Source organism: Myotis nattereri (assembly GCF_964212035.1).
Source record: "Myotis nattereri genome assembly, chromosome: 7".
NCBI lineage: Eukaryota > Metazoa > Chordata > Mammalia > Chiroptera > Vespertilionidae > Myotis > Myotis nattereri.
Genome location: NC_138082.1, coordinates 80,528,657 through 80,546,775, shown reverse-complemented (window position 1 = coordinate 80,546,775; position 18,119 = coordinate 80,528,657). Strand labels below are relative to the sequence as shown.

At 39.7% G+C, this 18,119-nt stretch overlaps 1 pseudogene across 1 annotated transcript; it reads left to right on the top strand.

The window, feature by feature from the left end:
• Positions 1 to 322: 322 nt before the first annotated feature.
• On the top strand, positions 323 to 16,345 carry LOC308522045 (NEDD8-conjugating enzyme UBE2F-like; annotated as a pseudogene). The gene is made up of 4 exons: positions 323 to 339; positions 4,873 to 5,411; positions 11,006 to 11,166; positions 16,181 to 16,345. The product of its transcript is annotated as an NEDD8-conjugating enzyme UBE2F-like (transcript).
• The last annotated feature ends 1,774 nt before the right edge of the window (positions 16,346 to 18,119 follow it).

The window sequence follows — 18,119 nt, the reverse complement described above, 5'->3', positions numbered from 1 at the left end:
TGGGGCTGAGGTGGGCTTGTAATGCAGATGGAATGCAGGTGTGTGATCAGGTGCAGTTTCCATTCCTTGTATAGTCTGACTCCCGGTGTCCAGGGAGGTTTTCTTGGTCCTTTGTTCTCCTATGGCAGGGGGCTTAAAATGGCTATGAAGGATTGTACTGCCCTATAGTCCTACCAAATACCAAAGAATAGATTGTATAATATAATACATTCTTTATATTAGATCCAAAAATATAAACTAAACAGTAATGTCAAGGGAGGCATCTATTGGTGCTAAAATTATAAAGCAAAGCATGAAAGTCATTGCTATAAAATTCAGCACCATGGCTACCCCCAGCAGGTAGTGAGTTGGAGATATTCTGGGATGAATATACGAAGAATTTCTGCAATGCTGACAAAGTTTTAGTTCTTGACCTGAGTTCACAGGTTTCACTTTCTACTTCATCCTAATGTTATTTATGTTTTACACATTTTTTCCGTGTATTGTATTTAAAATAAAATATTTACAGAAAAAAACAACAAATGTATGCCACAGCCTCACAAACTAGCTTCAATTCTCACAACTCTATAATAATTGCTCCCTGGATTTTTTCTCTCAAAAAGAAAAAAATTTCTGGAGAGAATCCCATTAAATGGTTGAAAAGACATTTATGCTTTATTTTTTCTGAATCATCCAGTTTACAAATATTCATTAAACAAATTGAGTGCCCATTATGTGACAGGCACTGTTCTAGGCATTGAAAATTATGGCAGTGAAACAAAGTTAAAATTTAAAAATGCTGCCCTCACTTATGGAACATACAGTCTTGTTTAAATTTAAAATAATTATTTTGGTGATTCTGATTATCAGAATAAAGTGAACGTAGCCTCAGGAAAGGTTGCATCCAGGGATTCAAACATCATTGTGATTCTCACTCTCCACCTGTCTCTCACTTGGCTTACATTTGAATTCCAGCCTTATTCCCTCAAACCCTTTCATAAATTAAAGGGCATAACCATAACTAGCTTTGTAGGCGCATCCTTCAGCTTTCACTCTAAGGGCAAAGAAAAAACATCTGTCTCCCAGTACCCATTTTAAAAAATCTAGGGACGGGCTCTGAGTGGACACTTTAGGATTATTCTTTCATCTATGAGCCAATCACTGAGGAGAAGACAATGGTGCACGATGCCTGGCCGAGCCTAGATCTTATATCCAATCCTGCGATCAGAGAAGCTAGTACAGTACTTGTTATTCCTACTGGAACAGCATGAAGCAGGTGTGAGAAATTTCCAAACGAAAGTGCTGAAATTAGAATTGTTAGTGTTGAATCGACTGAACAGTTGATGGACTCTCCAATAACTGGACATAATACAGATTAGACTATGGTCAGAGCAATCACAGAAGCAAAATAGAACAAGAAGCACTGCGAGTTCACAGAGGAAGGAAGAGTTATTTCTCACTGAAGAACCCCCTTCCCTCACCCCATAGAGCCAGGTCTCAAGTTCATCCCTTAAGAAAGATACTGATTATTTTATTCGGAATTAAAGAAACGAAGATCTGAGAGGAGCCTAAGGTCGTGCTGGCTCTCCCAACACTTTCTGGAGAGAACCAGGGATGGGGAAATCCACATTAGTAAGATGTGCTGGAGAGGCAGCCCCCCGTCTGTCTTGGGAAGCAGTCCCGGGGCTTAATCGTCCTTACCTGTTCTGCTCAGGTTAACAACTGCTTTCCTTTCCCAGCTGAGGTAAAGTGAGTTCATTAAAAAGTCAACAAAGAACAATGATGCAACCAGAGAGAGGACACTGAAGAACGAAGTGCTCTGAGTTTAAGCTCTGTATCCCTAAATCTGCACTTTTGAAAGCCCTTTCCTCTTCAGAGTGGCTAAACGGGTGTCTAACAATGAGGTCCTGCTCTCGCTGCTGCTGGCCTACCCTGAAATCTGGAGCTTTATTACTGAGATTTGGGCTTATGGTTTTAAGGAACCATCACAAAATGTGGTTACATCCTTCAGACCCTATGTTTGAATTTCTATTTATTCAACATATTCTAGGATCAATCATCTATGAGAATAAACTTAAAATAGGTGTAATATATGCACCTCTGTTCACTGCAGTGTTACTTACAATAGCCCAAGTGTCTATCAGTAGATAAGTGGATAAAAAAGCTGTGGTACATTTACCCAATGGAATACTACTCAGCTATTTATAAAAAAAAAAAAAAAGGGAAATCTTACCTCTTGTGACAGCACGGATGGACCTGGAGAGTATTATGCTAAGTGAAATAAGTCAGTGAGAGAAAAACAAGTACCATATGATTGCATTTATCTGTGGGATTTAAGGAACAAAACAAACTAACGAAACAAACAGACTCACAGATACAGAGAACAGACTGATGGCTATTAGAGGGGAGCAGCTTGGGGGTCTAGGTGAAAACGATGAAGAGATTAAGCAAACAAAAAAAGAGAAAAAGAAAAAGCTAAAACAGCAACCAAGAAAACCCCAAGACACAGACAATATTATAGTGATTACCACAGACAAAGAGAGTGGGGGAAGTATCCTATTTAATAAAAGGGTAATATGCAAATTGACCCTAACAGCAGAATGACTGGGAATGAGTGGTCACTATGACACACACTGACCACCAGGGGGCAGACGCTCAATGCAGGAGCTGCCCCCTGGTGGTCAGTGCGCTCTCACAGGGGGGAGCTCTGCTCAGCCACAAGCCAGGCTGACGGCTGCCAGTACAGCAGTGGTGGTGGGAGCCTCTTCTGCCTCCTCAGCAGCGCTAAGGATGTCCAACTGCAGCTTAGGCTTGCTCCCCGCTGGCAAGTGGACATCCCCCAAGGGCTGCCGGGCTGCCAGAGGGATGTCTGACTGCCAGCTTGGCTCAATCCCCCAGGGAGCGTGCCTAAGTCAGCAGGTGGACATCCTCCAAGGGGCCACAGACTGCAAGAGGGCATAGGCCAGTCTGAGAGACACCTCCCCCCGCCCCAGTGAACAAATTTTTGTGCACTGGGCCTCTAGTAAGAGTATAAAGGGAGGATAAATGGAGATGGAAGGAGACTTGATTTGGGGTGGCAAACACACAATGCAATATACAGATGATGTATTTATAAAATTGTACACCTAAAGCCTATATAATTTTATTAACCAATGTCAATCCAATAAATTCAATTAAAAAACTTAAAATTAAAAAAAAAAATTAGCCCTTGTCCTTTCTATCCTCACAATCCAAAAGGATTCTCTACAATCAATTACACTGATGTGATAGGACATTAAAATGTCCATACCCTGCCACCAGCCCTTGCTGTGGGACCCTTAAAGGTGACTAATTCCTCACTCAGCCTCCCCTTCAGGATTGTGCAGTGTGTGTGCACATCTCCCTCTTGGCCCTACTGCTGGGTGGAAGTCCCTTTAGGGTAAGAGACTGAACTTTTCCCATCTCTGTGTTTCTTGGGCTCATAACATAATGATTTATGCAAAGTAGACATTTGCTAATGGTTATCTGATAATTTTTAAAAATTCACATTAAATTATAAGTGATTGTGCCATCCTTTATCTTTCCAATACTCATATGAATCAGAGGAAATGCTTATAGATCTAGGGATAAATATATTTTGAGATCAGGAGACCAGAGGTGAGGTGTGAAAGAGTGTGTGTTATGGCTAATTATGGGGATACAGGCGCATAGTAATTAAAAGCATGGAATCCACAAGCAGATATCTCTGAGTACAAATCTTAGTAAGCTCTTTAAAACTCTTTTGCCCTCAGTTTCCTATTTTTGAATGGTATAATATCTTTGTCTACAGGTTATTGTGGGGATTAAGTAAAATGATGAAGTACATAAACCAAATAAAGTCGCATATGAATGTCTTCAATAAGTAATAAGTGTGTGTGTGTGTGTGTGTGTGTGTGTGTGTGTGTGTGTGTAAACTGCATTTTGAGCTCCTGGCCATCTTGTGTGATGGAAGCCTTATCTCAAAGAGTTTGAGTTCTCTGTTCTTTCCAGAGGGTTTCATCTAATTTGGGGGACCATTTACATAGTTCCAAGTGTGAGATCAAGGCAGAGGCATCAGGCCCACTGATATGCACTGAAATCGCTGTACCTTTGCCACCCAATCACTGCTGACACAATCCTAGTCCCATCGTCATAGATCCTTAATCCTATGGGCTCTCTGCCAGGCTGTGCACTGCTGGGAAGGAACCTGCGAGAGGTCGCCTCTAGCCCTGTCTGCATGCCAGGCGCCATTCCGGATCTGGAATATTGATGCCTAAAGAAAATACAGAGCCCTTCCACTGGGTGGGTTTTTCTGTCTCCATGTTCCTGTCAGAGCCCTCTCTCTGGGACCCATCAAACTCTCTGTGGTCACTATCTCTCCTGCTCCCACCCTCTCCGTAATCTGAGAAATGTTCCTCATACTGTATGTGGAACATGCCCTTCTCTTCTCAAAACCCATTTCCCCCAACTATTTTGCCTTTACCTCGCGTCCTCAGATCCCTTAACAGGCCAGGATACTGAAAACTCGCTTTTTCTTCTTTGCACTTGGCCCTTCCTTCCAGAGGCCGTGGAGCTGGAGGAGCCACAGGTAGAACAAACAGGGAAAACACTGGGAGGAAGAGCCATCCAGCCAGTGACCTTGTTACCACTAGTTCAGCAGCAGGTGGGCATCGCCGGTTCTTCAGATGCTTTCATTCTCTAGCTATTTTCTGGGTAAGTTCCCCATGGTCCTTGAAGAAGGGTGTCCCAAATTGGAAGCTCTATTTATATGAGATTACTGCCCAATAGTAGAAACAGTTGTTGCAGTGAGAGAACATGGAGTGTTTTGAAAAGAAGGGAGAGCCAAGGGGCATGGTGCTGGGTCCCACGCCTATCTCCCCTGTCTCTGGTGTCCAGGATAAAGGTAACAGTAACACTGAGGCAGGCAAGCAAACTGAAGAGGGTTAATGGTCTCAAAGGGCCCAGAGGTCAGCAACAGCCTCCAACTCCATGCAGAGGGTCTGTCCAGAGAGACGGCTGCTCCTTAGAGAGGTTGCTGAATGCAAAGCGGACTTGCCTTGTGCATGCAAAGTTCATTTTCCTGATTCAGATGAGCTTCCTTGCCTTCAGCTACCTGTAACCCCCTTTAAGGGTCCCACCAGGTGGGACACTTCAGTCTGAAGCAGAAGTTCCTGATCCCTACAACTCGGTGCCTCCCAGAGAGAAATGCTTGACCAGGATCAAGCACCCTGGTTACAGAGAGTGGCGAGCTGGGTCTGAGTTTACTGAGAGAATAGTTCATGGCACTAGCTGGGCTCCCAAGAGGACATTACAGGACGTTGTTTGGGAATTAAGCTCTTTTGAATGTTGATGATGCACTGAATATTGAGGCTGCAGAGCATCCCTTGAGGAACAGGAGGACTCATGGAACAAGGTAGGAGACTACATTGTGTTATGTCATATGATAGGAGGGGAGACTGTGGCGTCATCTCCAGTCCCTGGGGGCCCCCACCCCCGTCCTAGCTCCCTCGGGCCTGCAGGGTTGCCCAGAGTCCTGTGTCATCCTGAGGAGGACCCTATCCATGCCTGCTCATGGCAGATGGAGAGCTCCCCATAATACAAGAACATGGGCTGGGTTCTAACTTAACATGTGTACTTTTTAATATTAAATTTATCAGCATGGCATCCTATATAATAAAAGGCTAATATGCAAATGGACTGAACAGCAGAACAACCAGTTGTTATGATGCACACTGGCCACCAGGGGGCAGATCTCAATACAAGAGATGCCCCTTGGTGGTCAGTGTGCTCCCACAGGGGGAACGCTGCTCACGGCTGGCAAACACAGTGGCGGTGGTGGGAGCTTCTCCAGCCTCTGTGGCAATGCTAAGAATGTCCAACTGCCAGCTTGCCATCAGTCAGACATTCCCCCAAGGGCTCCTGGACTACAAGGGGGCCCAGGTCAGGCTGAGGAAATCCCCCCCACCCCCAAGTGCATGAATTTCGTGCAGTGGGCCTCTAGTTGGTTAATAAGATTATATAGGTTCCAAGTGTACATTTCTATGATACATGACCTTCATACTGAATTTTGTACCCACCACCCAAAGTCAAATTTGAAACTGTACTGTTGAGGTGGTTCTTCAGAAGTTGAAATGAATTCAGAATTGAATCTAAAGCTTCTTTCTTCCCCCTTTCCCCCCAAAAATCACTTCCCTGCACAAGTGATGCTAATGACATGCTCGGTGTAGCTTGAAGATTGGACATAAGAAACACACTACAAATTCTGATTGGATGCTGATTCTCTTAGCTCCTTCCACCAGTGGGGACCCTACCTAAGTGTCATAAAACTTCCCAGAATGCGTACAGTCATTCACTGTAGATCTCTTACTAAAATGTCTATTTTATTTAATGTAAATATATTTTGGAATGGAACTATAATTTGTAAAATTTAATTTTTTTTATTCTCACTTAATTTGTATTTTCATTGTATAGATAAGACAGAGAGATGTTGGGTCAAACAATTATTGAAGAGAACTACAAAGAAAAGATGAAAGACAAAAACAAAGAAATAAAGCAAGGAATCCATAGTAGTCACTAGTAGCTAGCCATTCTTTATGATGGCTGAAGACCCTTCTCACAAAGTCTTCAACATGGAGCACCTAACAACTACAGCATCCACATTCTTTTTTAGGGACATCATTTCCCAAAATGGTCAACATTGGGACATAAAGCAAATCTCAACAAATTTTAATGGAACTAAAGTATATAGACTATATTTACAACCATGTTAGAATTAAATTACTAGTAGATATCAACAACCAAAAAATTGTAATTAGCAAAAATACTATATATTTTGGAAATTTAAAAAAATACCTCTAGCTCTATCTGTATGTCAAAAACTTTAAATGCAACAGAATGCTATATTACAAAATTTGTGAGATAGATATAAAGCAGAAATTAGAGGGAAATTTATAGGCGTAATGCATGTATTGGAAAATAAGAATGTGTGAAAATTGGCAAGCCTCCATCTGACCCAGACCCTCCTTCACAGAAGAGCTTGCTGCTGAGCTGTGGGTAGTGCAGTTGGCAATCTCATTTGTCAGCCTTCAGGGTCTGCCTCAGCTGCAGGCCGCTGCCGACCCTGAGTCCATGCCCACAGCTAATAACTGGGTGAAGAAGGGGCGGAACAGCCCAGCCCAATGCAGCAAACCCAAGGCAGGACCATCCCTGACTGGCAATATTTGCTCCAGAGCGCCCCACAAAGTTGTCTCAGTCTTAAAGAGCCCGCATCACAGTTCAGCTTCTCCTTCTGCTTTAAATCTGGTTCGTTCTTCTCATTTCTCACTACAAACTTCTTCTCAGTGTATGCACTGAGAATCCAGTCTGTGATACCATCTCAAACAATAAGGAAGAGTACAGCACAGTAAACCAGTAAAAGTTATAAAAGAAAATAAAAAATATGTGACTAGAAGTTTCTGAAAATAAATACAATGGAGATCATTAATGGTCTTTTGAAAAGATGAACCAAATTTATAAACCACTGGTAAAAGTTGAGAAAGAGAGAAAGAGAGGAAAGAGAGAGAGAGAGAAAGAGAGAGAATAATTAGCCAATAGAGAGGATGGAGAAAAGACATCACCCAATTTATTATTACATTAAATACATAATAAAATAAATAATGCCAGCCCTAACCGGTTTGGCTCAGTAGATAAAGCGTCGGCCTGCGGACTGAAAGGTCCCAGGTTCGATTTCGGTCAAGGGCATGTACCTGGGTTGCGGGCACATCCGATGTTTCTCTCTCATCGATGTTTCTAACTCTCTATCCCTCGCCCTTCCTCTCTGTAAAAAAATCAATAAAATATATTTTAAAATAAATAAATAATGCCAATATTTTTATGTATTAATGAATGTACACAGTTCAAGAAAAACATAACTCACCTAAACAAAATTAAGAGGGTGTTGAAAATCTCAACAGCTCCAGAGCCACTGAAGTGAATGATTCAGTAATTTTAAAAATTTCTCATAAAAATCCAAAGCCCAAATAAATGATTCACCATCAATTTTTATCAATTATTTAAGTTATTGAAAAAATAATTAAAATATTACATAGTAAAGTAGAAAATGAATAAATACGATGGGAAAATGAAGGAACACTTAACTCATTTTATGTGCACAGCATAAATTTACGATAACAAGGACACCATGAGGACATGAGAACATAAGGGCAGCATAATGAGAACAGTGTGAGAATAAAAGTTTCAGATAACTTTTATTTATCAACATGCATGCAAATACCTTAAATAAAGTGTTAAAGCACTCTAGTGAAAAGAAAATGCTGGGTTTATAATGCAAGTTTTTGTTTTTAACATTAGAAAATTAATATACCTACCACATTAACAGATTGCAGAATAGTTATACAATTATCTCAATGGTTTCAGAAAAAAAGGCTCTGTGAAATTCAACATTCATTCACGAAAAAGAAAAAAAAGAGAGAATCTTTGGAAATCAATTTTGGAAGAGAACTAATCCAAATAAAAGTATATGCAGAGAAATTTAACCAAACGTCATATTTAATATTTTTTCCTTTTGCACCAGAACTAAAACAAGGATTTCCACTATCACAATTTAATTTGGCATCATGATAGAGTTCTGAACCACTATAAGATTTTGTACCACCTCTATTTAATATATAAAATAAATGGAGATGTGTATTATTTTTATAAATTGAAGCACCATGAAATGTCAATTATATTCCAATTGATTTATAGATTTAATTCAATGTCATGCAATGTCCTAGCAAGATCACTTCTAAATTTTGAAAATCATATTCTAAAATATATTAAATCCAATGTAGCCAATGATAACCAAGATACTCTAGAAGAAGAAAAATGAGTTTAGAGGGTTTTCTCTCCTATATATTAGAATTTTTAAACTATAATAATAAAATATGTATAAACAAATAAAGCAATGCAATAAAGACCAGAGATATAGACGTCCATAAAAGATACTTGACATATGACAGACAAAGACGACATAGCAGATAACTGGGAAAGTGACAGACAATGAACAATTCTTAGAAAATTGGATATTCATATAAAAATGAAAGTGAACTCTTTCTTACTTTATACATAACCATCAGGTCCTGGTACATTAAAGATCTAAATGCAAAAGGTGTAATTAAAAATATTTTATAAGGTGATTCCTCAGGAGTTCTAATTAAAAACAGTTTCTTAAACAAGACATAAAAATACTATCCATAAAGTAAAATACTGATACTTTCAACTGCATTATAATTAAAAACTTATGTTCACAAAGATAAAAAGACAAGTCCAGATTGGTAGAAGGTATTTGCAGCAAAAACAACTAAAAAAAAAATAAGTATTCAGGATATATAAAGAATTTCTATAAATTAATAAGAACTAGACCATCCATTTTTTTAAATAAATAAATGATTTGAATAATCACTTATATAAAGGAAGTGTAGATAACCAATAGACATGAAAAGCATGTATAATCAGGGAATGAGAATTAAAACTCTAACTATCATTACATACTCACTAGCTGAGCAAAGGTTAAAAAGTCTGATGCAATCAAATGTTGGTTAAAAATGTCAAGAAAAGGAACACATCAAATGTGATTGATAGGATGCAAAACATTTGACATTTAGTTAATAAAAGATATATCACTTAAGACCTTATAGAAACTTTTACACATGTGTACCAAGATACTTACTCGTTAAACATGTTAGCAGAAACATTCTTCATAATAGCAGTAAACTAGAAACAATCTAAATGACCACTTAAAGAAGAATGAGCAGGTGAATTGTAGTGTATTCATACAACACACTACTATACAGCAGTGACTGAACTACAGCTGCACCCAACATTAAGAGTCTATATATATAAAAAGCCAGCAACCGGAATGCTGTAATGACTGCAACACCTGATTGCTATGATGCCCACTGTGGCCAGCGATCAGCCCAATCAAGGGCGGGTCAGTTGGCTAACCCCTCCATGGCCCTTCCCCCCGGCCACCCCACCCCAGATCATCTCACCACACACCAATAGAGAGCGGGACCAGCCTGCCCACCACCCACAGACCCTCCTCATGGCCAGCCCCACCTCTAATCATCCCCCTCAATCAGGGGCAGGTCAGCTGGCCAATTGCCTGCGGCCCCTCCCCCCAGACGGCTCAGCTTTTATCAGGCCCCAATTCGGCCAACCTCCCGCAGTCTCCTCCTCCTGACAGGCCTGGCCCCGATCTGCTGATTGGGGCTGGGCCAGCCAGACTCCACCCTAGCATGAATTCCTGCACATTGAAAGTGAATTAATTAGAAGAAATATTTTACTATTGCTATTTGCACTGCCCCGATCACCATCCCCTCCCTCTGCCTGCTGGCACCTGCCTTGGTTGGCCTGGCACTACCTACTTGCTAGCCCCACCCCCCGCCAACTGGTTGTTCAGCCATTTGGTCAATTTGCATATTACCTTTTATTATATAGGATAATATTGAGTAAAAGAATTAACATATGTATGTAGTTGACACTTGAACAACATAGGTTTGAACTGCTGTGTGGGTCCTCTTATATGCAGATTTTTTCAATAACTACATTAAAATATGTTTTGGAAATTGCAACAATTTGAAGGAAACTTGCAAACAAACTATGTAGCTTAGAAATATCAAAAAAATTAAGAAAAATTTAGGAATGTCATGAATGCATAAAACATATGTGTAGTCTATTTTATCATTTATGACTATAAAATATACACAAATCTATCATAAAAACGTAAAATATGGTGCCATTTGCAATGGAGAGAAACTTAAACAAGGGCAGAGATTCAGTACTAAATCACACCACACAAATTGACTATAATGCATACTGTCTTACTGTAGCAATTTTGTAACCACCTCCTGTTGCTATTTCGGTGACCGCCAGTATTGCAAGTATGCGTTTGAAGTGCGGTCTCTCTAGTAAAATGAGTATTAAAGAAAAAGTGAACTCTTGGGTTCCTGCGCATTTTCTGTGTTTAGTGCAATACTGTAAACCTCAGATAACACCCTGGACCTGTACGAAGTGCCACTAGTGATGCTGGAAGTGCTGCCAAGAAGCAAAGTCATGACGTTACAAGAAAAAGTTGAATTGCTTGATAGGCACCATAGACTGAAATCTGCAGCTGTGATTGCCCTCCATTTCAAGATAAATAAATTCAGCGTAAGACCATTGTTTAAAAAGGGATATTGTGAAGCCATCACTGCAGCTACACCAGCAAACACAAAGCCTTGCACTTTTGTGAAATACCTGCTTATTTCCTATTGAAAATTTCGTTTTTATTTGGGTGCTGGGCTGCTATAAGGCATATCTATAGACTCTACTATGACTTGAGAAAAAGCAAAGTCATTATGTGACAACTTAAAACAAAAGAAAGGTGAAAGATATAAAGCTGGAAAATTTAATGTCTACAAAGGATGGTTTGATCATTTAGAAAGTGGTTTAGCTTAAAAAATGTTAAGATGACAGGAGAATCAGATTCTGTGACCAAGAGACTACAGCGTTCCTAGACACCATTAAGAAACTCATTAAGGAGAAAGGTATCTGCCTGAACAGTTTTTTCATAAAGGAGGAAAAAAAAGCCACAAAGACATTCACTAATAAAGAAGTGAGCCCCAGGATTCAAGGCAGGAAGGCAGAAAGGGACGGGTTAAGTCTACAGTGTTGTGCACCTGCAGTCGAGTTTATGGTCAGAACTGCCTTTATCTGTAAAGCAGCTAAACCCAGAGCCCTGAAGGGAAGGATAAGTACTAGCTTCCAGTCTTCGGTTGTAGGAGACGAGATGGCCTGCACGAGCGCCTCTTTCAGATTGGTGGCTTCCATGCTGCGTCTCTGAAGTCAGGAAGCACCTTGCTAGTAAGGGACTGTCTTTACAGTTCTTCTGATATTGGACAATGCCCTTGGCCACTCAGGACCCCATGAGTTCAACATCAAAGGTGTAAGTGGTCTCCTTGCCCAACAAAAGAATAAAATCCTGATGTGGGGGCAGGGGGGAGGGGGTGAGGAACCTGTGTCCAGGTGTTGTGCATGACAGAGCCCATCAAAAACAAATCATGAAAAAGGTTGTGGATAGGGCACAAAAGTGAAGTAGGGTGCAGGGTTTCAAGATATGGATCTTGGCCCTAGCCAACTTGGCTTAGTGATTGAGGCCTGGCCCCTCAAATTGAAGGGTCCTAGGATTCTGACCAAGGGCATGTACCTCGATTGCAGGCTCGATCTCTGGCCTGGTCAGGGTACATGCAGGAGGCAATCAATCAATGTGTCTCTCTCACATCAATTTTTTCTCTCTCTGTCTCTCCCCCTCTCTCCTACTCTGTCTAAAAATCAATGGAAAAACAACAACAAAAAAAGATGGGTTTTGGAGAGAAGAGCCAATAGACACATGGAATGAATTCACAGAAGCAACTTGATGGCAATGAGTGTTTCCAAGCCAGTTCCAGATGAGGAGGAAGAAGACTGAGAGAGGTGGTGCCAGGAAACAAATATGGACACAGATGTTCTGACAGGAGGGTTCGGAGTCTTTGATGCTTCTGACTTTTGTGACATGGATGGACCACTCTGAGATACGGGCCCTGACACTATAGCCAACAGTGAAGAATTGGTTCTGTGTGGAAACATCTTTAGAGAAGGGAAAAAGTAAAAAACGTCAGACAGAAATGAAGATGTATTCCTGCAAAGTTACACCAAGTGCGCCTACTTCTCTGGCTTCCCTTCCATGCCCCTCCCTCTTCTACCTCTGCCCTCTGAGACAGCAAGACCAGCCCTCTGGTTCCTCCTCCTCCTCCGTCCTCAGCCTACTCAGTGTGAGGAAGACGAAGATGAAGACCGTTAACGTGATCCACTTCCATTTAATGAGTAATCAGTAATCATCATGCCATAGAGTTAATAAACATATCCATGTGTATGTGTGTATCTCCACATGAAAATCCAATAACTGTACAGCAGGAACTGTATGAGACTTCTTGTGTCATCCTCACCACCATCACCTAAGTATTCATCGTGCAGAACATCATGGGCAAGACTTGAATTGAAGTGGACAGCCTACCCTTACACAGGAATACTATGAGTGGTATTATAAAATTAGTAATGTGCTAGTTTTCTTACCATTTTATAACTTTGCTTTCAATTAATTATATTACCATACAGTACACCTCTCTTGTAAATGAAGAAACTGCATATCAGCTTATGATCTCAGGAAAGTGTTTTGTTTTGTTTTTAACTGGGACTGTTTCTACTACTATGATATTTATATGACTGTAATGCTGTATGTCATAAAATTTTAGAATGATTCATTCATTAATGTATAGGTTAGGCTACTGTGAAGCAACTGTATCGATTACACTAGGCTACCATAAAGTAATCATATTGCTGCGGCTTCATTATAGGCACCAATACCTGTATATAAATATGAATTTCTTTTGCACATTATCTTTTCATTTTTTATGTCTTGCATTAGTAACATAACTGCTACTGTGTTTTGTTTTATATAAGATAATATTGATGTATGAACTGACAGACAGATGGTTGATTCATCTTATAAATAGACTATGTAAAGTTACAGTAGCAAAAAATACAGTACAGTACTATAAATGTATTTCCTCATCCTTATGCTTTTCTTAATAACATTTTCTTTTCTCTAGCTTTCTTTATTGTAAGAATATAGTATACTAGAGGCCTGATGCATGAAAATTTGTGCAAGAGTAGGTCTTCCCCTGCTGCCTGCACTGGCTTCCTTCTGGCACCTGGGACGCAGGTTTCCATCCTACTGCCGCCCACAGGCACCCAGGACCCCAGATGGCTTCCCTCCAGCCTGGCATGGTCAGGAAGGACATCCGGAATGACATCCAGAAGACGTGCAGTCTAATTAGCATATTATGCTTTTATTATTATAGATAATGTGTATAAAAATATGTGTTAATAGACTACATATGTTATCAGTAAAGATTCTGATCAATGGCAGGCTATTAGTAGTTAAATTTTGAGATAATCAAAATTATATGCACTTTTTGACTATGCAAGGGATTGGCATCCCTAACTCCCACATTGTTCAAAGGTTAAATGTATATATAATATGATTCTATTTTTATAAACTGGATAAAAAGAACTATTAAACTACAGTGTTTAGTCATATAGAGATGATTATATAACTTTTCTGCATTTATATTTCATAGCTATGAAAATTAGTAACAATAAAATGAATGAAAGATAAAGAAATAAAAGCGATGATTGTAACAACATTTTGAGTTGTTTACCTTTAAAAAGAAGGAATATATCATATCATTATGTCATACCTCTAATTTTTTATTTTTTAAATTACAGTTTAATTTCAATATTATTTTGTATTCAGGTATACAACATAGTGGTTAAACAATCATATACTATATCATACATCTAAAACTTACATAATGTTATATGTAAATTATATCTCAAAAAATCAAAACGACAATGCAGTATCATCTCACACCTGTCAGAATGGCTATCATCAACAAATCAACAAACGACAAGTGCTGGCCAGAATGTGGAGAAAAAGGAACCCTCGTGCACTGCTGGTGGGAATGCAGACTGGTCCAGCCACTGTGGAGAACAGTATAGAGTTTCCTCAAAAAAATAAAAATGGAACTCCCATTTGACCCAGTGATCCCACTTCTAGGAATATATCCCAAGAAACTAGAAACACCAAACACAAAGGATATATGCAACCCATAGCTAAGATTTGAAAACAGCCTAAGTGCCCATCAGCAGATGAGTGGATTAAAAAACTGTGGTACATCTACAACTGTGGATTACTACACTGCGGTAAAAAAGAAGGAATTCTTACCATTTTCAGTAGCATGGATGGAACTGGAGAGCATTATGCTAAGCAAAATAAGCCAGTCAGAGAAAGATAAATACCACATGATCTCACTCATTTGTGGAATGCAGTGAACAACATAAATTGATGAACAAAAACAGATCCAGAGACAGAGAAGCATGGATCAAACCATCAAACCTCAGAAGGAAGGTAGGGGAGGGTGGGGGTAAGGGGCAGAGATCAACCAAAGGACTTGTATGCATGCATATAAGCCTAACCAATGGACACAGACACCAGGGGGTGAGGCCATGAGTAGGTTGGGGGGACATGGGGGATAAGGACACATATGTAACACTTTAATCGATAAAGAAAATAAATTTTAAAAAAATAAAAACAAATAAATAACATTAAAAGGATAAAATACATCTCACCTCAAAATAATAAAAGCACTTAATAAAAAATAAAGAAAAAGAAGCATAACTATTGCAAAACGTAGATTCAAAGGAACTATTTTTTAAGATAAATATGTGATTATATTTAAATGCTTATTAACAGGTGCCTGCATTAAAACAGACATTAATGATGTAGGAAATTAAGTGGATAAATAACATCATGTGATTCCCTAAGAAAACAAAAGTCGTGGAATCAACAGAGCCATAAAAGGGGAGAAGGAAAGAAGGCGGATGGATGCAGTTTTGTAAATGACAGGCCAGCGTCTGATGACTGTATTTTCTCTGTGAGGTAGGAAGGGAGACCTTACTCCAACAGCCAGCCTTCTTGGCAGCAGGAAGCCCACAGCACTTTTCCTCTCTGCTGCTTCAGCGTGCTGGGCTGGAACCGTGGTTGCAGCAAAGCCAAGGGCAGCAGCTATGCAGGTGATGCCCCGTGCAGATGCCAGGGTGTCCATCAATGCCAGTGTAATGGGCATTCTGCCCTGCCAAGAGCTCTGGACTGTCTCCCGTGGGTGTCAAGCTGCATGCACCAAAGCTTCAGGAGATTGCGAAACTGAAATCTGCGAGGATTTTCGCTTCCCCCAGTTGGTTATGAAGCTTACCATATCCATCCATGAAAACAGAGTGAGAGCGCGCCCCACGTTTCAACAATACCCTGAACATACGTGTGTTTTTACTTTTATCTTATTTACTTATGTATGTATTTATTATTTTAATTGTTATTGAATTTATTGGGGTGACATTGATTAATAAAATTATAGAGATTTCAGCTGTACAATTCTATAATACATCATCTGTGTATTGTATCATGTGCTCACCATCCAAAGTCAAGTCTCCTTCCGTCACCATTTTTTTCCCATTCACCCTCTCCCACCTCCCTCCGCCACCCTTTTCTTCACACTTCAGTTCCTTCTTTGGAATTGATATGTTGCAGGGATCTCCAAGTTCAGTGTTTGCCAAGTGGCAATGTGCAGTTTCTGGTCCAGCAGAACATGCGGGCACCTGCGATTCTACGCTGTTGGCCATCTTCCAGGTGACCTCAGTGCTGCTGGTCCCCAGCCACACTGTGAGCAACATGGTCCCAGAAACTGCATGTTAAAGAGCCTAGAAGACCCAACATATGTATGCACATTGCATTTGAAAACATGCCTGAATTAGAGGTAAATATGCTTAGGTTCATGCTGGGACTTTTTTAAAAAAAATCCTCACCCAAGAATATGTTTAGAGAGTGGAAGGGAAAAGAGAGGGAGAGAGAGAGAGGCAGAAAGAGACAGAGAGAAGCATGGGTGTGAGAGAGAAACATTGATCAGTTGCCTCCCATATGTGCCCTAACCCCGAGTGGGGATAGAACCTGTCGGTATTAAGTATGTGCCCTGACTTGGAATCAAACCCACAACCTTTTGGTGTGTGGGAGTATGCTCTAACCAACTGAGCCACTGGCCAGCACCATACAAGGACACGCTTAAGACTACCCGTCCAAGTGAATGATTAGCATCCCTGTCCGTCGAAAGGAATTGAGCAGCCTCTGCGTATCCCACTATGTGAGCTGCAGACAATCAGTGGGTATTGTCTCTGTTTTTGTTAAATTTATTTTTAATTCAGTGAGAGGCATGAAGATACTAGAAAAGTACCAAGAATATCAGGGATGTTCAGACTAAAATAGAGTATTCAATTAGACACAGTCTTGTGGAACTGTACAAGTTCTTTATCTCTTTCACTTACTGATATGTTATCAAATTCCTTAGCATATCTTGAATGAATTTCATGGTTTAGAAATCACAGTCATTTTCTCTGTATTAGTTTCTCCTATGGATTGTTAGCAAAAGGAAAAGTTATCCTGTGAGTAAGCTATGGTATTAAATACAACATGCCTATAGAGTTTATATTCTTCATTGGCATGGTGGTTCTTTATCCCTTAGCACATTGGAAAGCCTCTCTCACTTGTTAAAAAAAATACTCGTTCTTTTAAGAGTAAAAACAAGACACTTCCAAGTTGAAAAGACAAACAGCTGGTGGTATTTAATTTGGGATTCATTCTATCTCATTTTGGAAAATCAAATGATGCTCACAAGATTTTGGAAAATTTAATGAAAGTAGGTTTCCTGAGAAAAGTTTGAGATTTCAGATATAGAGAAAGAATCCTACAGGAATCCAAGGATCAACAAATAGATCACAAAGTAACCAAATTCTAGTTCAACTGAGACTGCCCTTTCACCACATGAAAATGAAACTGTGGAGACGTAGGTAGAAAACTGTTGACTAAAGATGTCTGTGTTCATTCAAGTTGTTTGGTGGGGAGGTCACATTTTTATATTCAGATAGATAAGGGCTCAGAAGGTGTAATACCCAATAATCCTTCCTGAGAAACTTATTGGAAGATGTAGACCAGCCAATGGAAAACTTATTCTAAATTAAACACTCAAGAATGAAGTTATGCTTTTGTTATGATTTTAAAAGGATGAGCTCTGATCACTGAAACAAGTTAACCAGTGAACATACAAGACATCAGTAAAACAGAATAATAAAATACAGTATCTTTTCTCTGTACTTTTATTGCTGACACTATTGCAAATGTGTCTTTTGCCCCTTCTACCCAACTTTCATCCCCCTTTCCCTCTGGCCATCTCTACACTGTTGTCTGTGTCCATGGATTATGCATATATGTTCTTTGGCTAATCCCTTCACCTTCTTCCAGAAAATAAAAAGAATGAAGGGTCATTATCTGCATAGAAACACTGTTGTTTTGGTACAATTAATTAAAAAACAAAATTAATAAAGAAAAAAATACAAATAATAACCCATACCTAAAATTCAAATTATTTAAACAAAAAATAAGAAATACATGAATGAGAGAATAAAAAGTCTTAAATGCT